We start from the raw sequence: 5,356 nt of genomic DNA on the forward strand, positions 1-5,356 counted from the left end.
CAGGATGGGGCAGGATCTGGGGTAAGAAGGCGGGTGAGACATTTGCTGGTGAGAGAGGATGGAACCAGGGAACGCACCTTGAGGGAGGCTGGATGGAGCACGGACAGGAGTCAGGAGAGTCTGTGATCTGGAAGACAAAATGGCAACAGACACACAGAGACATTTCTATGGAACAGTGAACCCTTGGTGAGAATGAGGATGGCTAGAGGGCAGGAGAGAGGGGAGCCCACGCAGTGCAGAGCAGGCCCTGCGGGCCAGGAGCCCGCCTGAGTCTGACCTGGACTGGCCTGAGGCTATTTGAAGTCTTTGTTAGCCCCCTTTCTGAGAGTATGTGTTCATTTCACAGTCAAAATATACACGTTTATTAGGGAGAACTGCCCAGCCCCCACCGAGGGGTGTGGGACACAGGACTGAGCGCTCTCTTACCTCCCTGAAGAACCACAAAGTCTGACTCTGTGGCACTTCTCTGTCCCTAAGTTTCCAATCGGGGACTCAGACCTCTACTACATGTCCTGTAGCTGCCGGTGCCCTGCGTGGCTATAGATATTTACATGTGTGGGTGGGTGGAGGGCAGTCAAAAATTACAGACAAAGCTGCTCAAAAGGCCGCAGAACTTTACAAAACTTCGGATAACTCGGTCCCTGTTCTACGGTTTCCCAACTGTGTCTTCTACCGGACCTGAAGACTTGTGGACATACTTCTCTCCCTGTTCTTTTATACTGTGGGTACACATCAACATCGCTTTCTCCCCCATGTCCTAAGGCCTCTCTAGAACCTTCTCTCTAAGCTATAGGACTAAGTTAATGAGAACAGATTCACAGGCATGACTTCATCCTTCCATCCAAAGTCCTCTGGACTCAGTGGGTTTCTCACTTCTGGGACACTGCATCCTGTCACCTGCCATCTCAGCATCCCCAGGGACACACGTGAAGCTGACAGCTCCTTCATGTACATGAGGTCTGCCTTTTTTCTTTGGGTCGCTGGGTGGTCTCACTGACAGGCATGGACATTAGAAATGGGTGGGCTCCCAGGGCTGAGGAAAGGAAAGCTGGGATTGGTCCCAGTGAGCCCTCTTCTCCTTTCAGCTCCCACCCTGGAGGCCGGTCACCGAGGGCCTTTGAGGACAAACTGGAGTTTCCAAAGGCCAGAGCTGCAAGCTTCACAGACACAGCTGCAGCCAGGCACCCAGGTGACCAGTTATCTGCTGCTGCAGCTGGACCAGTTGGACTGTGGTGACGGCAAAGCCAGGCTTGGCCTTTGCTCCACCACCTGGAGCTTTAGAGCCCACGATCCCTTCAGAAATCAGTGGCCGCTCTTCCAAGGTGAGAGAGAAAAGGGGAATACGAAGCTCTGGTCCATTGTTAGTCGTCAGAGGGTGGGAGCGCGGAGGTGATGGGCCTCTCCCACACCTCCTGGCAATCTCATCACTACTGGGTAGTGTGAGTAGGATCAAAGAAAGAGAAAATATGAAAGTGTCGCCATTGGCCTCACCTCACCCATGGACTTTCAGTGGCCTTTTTTGTTCTGGCCACTCTGCTTATTTGATGTCCCTCCTGGGTGGAGGATTAAGTCCCAGTACGATCAGGAATAACAATGGATCCTGTTGGCTGTGGTTTTATTTTTTCAGGACTGGGTTTCGATGCTTCCCTCAGAGGAAAGAAACCTCCCAAGCTGGAGGGTGATGCTCTTGAGGGCTCAGCTGCCTTAAGTGCCCAGAAACAGAAGATTATCAAAAGAAAACTGCTCTTCAACAAGTGGAGGATAACATGCAATTTCCCCAGCCTTCAGCTGAGGGTACTGAGGTAATCACATCGGTGGCTCTTAGATGCACTTATGCCTCATGGCTCTCTAGCTAAGATTCTAGCTCAATCTCCTGCTATCTCTTCTCTTCCTAGTTTGTTCACTCCAACAGCTGATGCAACCTCTGTCTGGCCTTCCCTCTGTTTTCCATGAGGGCTGCCACCCTGCCAGGCCCTTCCAGCTCCATCTCGTTTGCTCTCTGAACTCTGCTGTGTTCCTGCCACTGCTGTCCTGATATTCCCTCTCTGCTTTCATCTTAGCCACGGGGAAGCCTGAGCCCATGGTCCTCCTCATCACAAGAGCATCATTGAAGCCACTGAACACAAGGCACTTTGCCTGAAATCACACACTTTCTTCATTTCTTTGCCTTCCCTTCCCAGCTTCCTCAACTCCACTGCCTCTTTCTTCTCAATGAATCACTCACACATGGATCTTCCTCCTGAGTCATTTCGGGAATCTGACTTAGGACAACCCTTAACCGTGGACTTGTCCATGTGAAGAAGAAGAAGAAGTGTTAAAAGTGAGGACAAAGAGCCCAGATGACAAAAACCAAATGAGAACCTGGGTCACAGGTGGGAGTGCTGGACTGGCCTGGAGCCAGCTTTCTCCTCGGCCCACATGTGCAGGCCTGTGCTAATGTGCATGGGGCTTCCAGGGACTCAGCATCCTCACGTCAGGGCCTCATTGGAGCTGGCATTAACACTGCCCTGTAATAAGCACCTGGTGAAAATTTAATTAAGATCAGTGCCTTGACCTCCCACCTGGCGATTCTCATTTAAATTGTCAGGAGTGGGGCTTGGGCTTCAGTAGATTTCAAACGCTCCCCAGGGATTCTAACATGCAGCTAGACGTGACAAGGACCATTCCTCTACGATGATCTCAGGTTCAGAATAGAAATGCCCAGAATGTGTGGCTGCTTCATTAAAAAGCCTGAATATCCATCAGCCATTGAGGGGATTTGTATGCCTCTCTCAACAGCACTATTTGTACAACGTGGAAAAAAGTGAGAAGATAAAAGAGGTAGATGAATGGATTAGACTTCTGACCTCCCTTCTTTGAGGAGAGTTTCTCCAACTTTTCTGAAGATAAGATAAAACAGGAAACGAGCATTTCATTGAAACCCAGTGCACAGAAAACAATACCTCCCTTATTACACATCATAAAATTTAGTATTTTCTTTAATATTTTTCATATAATACTAGAAGTTCCTATTCCATCCAATTGATTTCAAGTCCCATGCGTTCAGCACTACAGTTTGAGAATTTTAGTATTGATCAATTTTTGTTGTTAAGTAAAAGCCCCAAAGAGAATCTTTATGCTCATTCCCTTAAAGAGAACATAATAGTAAATAACAGCTGAAAGTCAGGAAAAGATTGCATGTTTATGCTTCTTATGCCATTCTTTCCACTGGCATAAAAGACTAAAGGAGAATCTTTCCCTATGCAGTGCTTTGTGGGGAATAGAGGGGTGGGGTGGGAGAGAACATAGTCAAACCAGGTGCCTCATGCTTCCCCTTCGGAGTTTTTGGTCTAGATGTTGAGAATATTCCTAGAAATGCCCTAAGGTGTATCCTGGTGTGGAATCAATGCTAAAGAATGCAGGAAAATGCATGGGGCCATGGTTACCGTCCCTGCTCTCTTTTTGTTAATTCCATTTTGAGTTTCTCCTTTTTTGGTTCTTTCCTCAGTCTCTTTGGAGAAGAATTTCTCTGTAAAACCTTTTTTCCCGTTGAGCCAAAGTGATGCAACAGTGTCTGTGGTCTGTGGACACCTCCAGATCGGAGCCCTTGCTCTCACCTTCCACAAATTATGGAAAGGGCCTGAGGCCTGGGTTCCAGTTCAAGCGTTGTGCCCCTCCTCCTCAGAGCACTGGGACGTGGAGTTAAAGAGGGTGTGCTTCTCTGCCAAGGGTCCTCTCGTTCCGACAGCAGTCTGTTTCTGAATGTGGGGGGTGGATGCTAAGCACATCCCTCCCTGGGAGGGGTGGGAAAGCCATCACTTTGCTCCAGACTGAGGGGCTTCAGGAGTGAAGTGGCTGCTGAGGAAAGGCTGGTAGGGCTCTGGCTAAGGCTCTGCAGCCGCTCTGAGCTGGGATGTCACCAGGCTCCTGGTGGGGTGAGGACAGGGTGTCCCTCGATGCTGCACCACAGCCTGGATGGAAGTGCAGGGAGGTGTTTCTTCTACCTTGTGGCTCTCACTTTCCCCTTCAGCAGCCTGTGCTCCTCCTTCAGCTCCTCCCCTCAACAGGAGCTCAGCGTCCTGCTGGCCTCTGTCGCCACATAGCCATCCCTCCAGGCTCAGCTATCATTGGGACCTGCAAAGACTCACATTTCATTTTTATTTTCTCTTTCTGTCTCTCAGATACCAAGATCTCTGGAACTAAGGAAAGATATTACTGATTTGAAAGAAACCGCATCACAAAAAGTACCATTTTCACTTGATGAAAAAAATCTGAAACAGCAAATCAATTTAAAACCCAAACAGAACAGTGAAGGGATCCTATGCTGAAGATCAACATCACAACCACAAAGCACTCTCCAAGGTTTTTACTGCAAAGGCTGGTTTGACGGGAAAAATGCCAGCCCTTCAGCCTCCAACTGCGCTAAGTCACTGAGGAGACCACTGCCTAGACCCACACACGGTTATGAGAGACCTTAACCCTTGCTGCTCTCAGTTCCCGTCCTGCACATCAGCAGAATCAGGAGCAACTGGCAAAAGACAACATGACAGACCGGGCGTTCTGTGCCACCAGCTGGGCTGTGCGAGGAGCAGACAGCACTAACTATGCAGTGCTATGGTGACAACGTTTAGCGTGAATTCAGTCATGAGGTAGTCCAGAGACAAGTGCAGAATTTAGACCACTGCACAAGACAACTGGCCTCACCTCTACAAACAAGGCAATGTCACCACAAGTAAGATAACAAAAAGGAGAAGAGACTTTTGGGGTTCTAAACGACTAAAAAGATTTCTTTAGTCCTTTGCATCCAAAAACCTCTCCTCACCTTTTGTTGTTTTTGGTGGCGGTGACATTGCCTTGTTTGTAGAGGTCAGGACAGTTGTCTGGTTAAATGGTCTACATTGTGTAGTTGTCTGACCACTTCCTCATGACTAAGCTCAGGCCGACCCTCTTGCCAAGAGCCCTACGTAGTTAGTGCTGGGTGCTTCCTAGTGGAGCCCACCTGGAGACTAAGAATGTCCAGTGTGTCCATCACTGTGACTGCCGTACTAGCATGGGTCACGTTGTTATGGAGGGGCCTACGAGATCTGTTCATTGTAAGGGCACATTTTTTCCTTTGTATAATGAGTAAGTAATTTGGTGAGTGGTACTTTGAGAGTGTGTGAACATCCTCTTTTCTAAAGATCTTTCTCTAAATATTTTACCATCCTTAATGATCCCTGATGTATGTCGATTAACATATTTGCATTTATACATTGGAAATTTTCTAATCCGTTCATACCTATAGCCTTGTATTTGTTGGCATTGTGCCATGAAAAAGAACATTCCTTCCCCTTCTATGCCATTAAAATTTTTGTTTTGACTGTCACTGTGGACTCAT

The 5,356-nt window shown here is 48.2% G+C and overlaps 1 long non-coding RNA gene across 1 annotated transcript; it reads left to right on the plus strand.

Annotated features, from left to right (window-relative positions):
- The first annotated feature begins 1,090 nt into the window (after positions 1–1,090).
- On the plus strand, positions 1,091–4,572 carry LOC139042091 (uncharacterized). The gene is made up of 3 exons (XR_011498324.1): positions 1,091–1,322; positions 1,628–1,802; positions 4,161–4,572. It is a non-coding gene; the product is annotated as an uncharacterized lncRNA (long non-coding RNA).
- The last annotated feature ends 784 nt before the right edge of the window (positions 4,573–5,356 follow it).

The sequence above is a fragment of the Equus asinus genome, chromosome 25 (genome assembly GCF_041296235.1).
Source record: "Equus asinus isolate D_3611 breed Donkey chromosome 25, EquAss-T2T_v2, whole genome shotgun sequence".
Classification (NCBI taxonomy): Eukaryota; Metazoa; Chordata; class Mammalia; order Perissodactyla; family Equidae; genus Equus; species Equus asinus.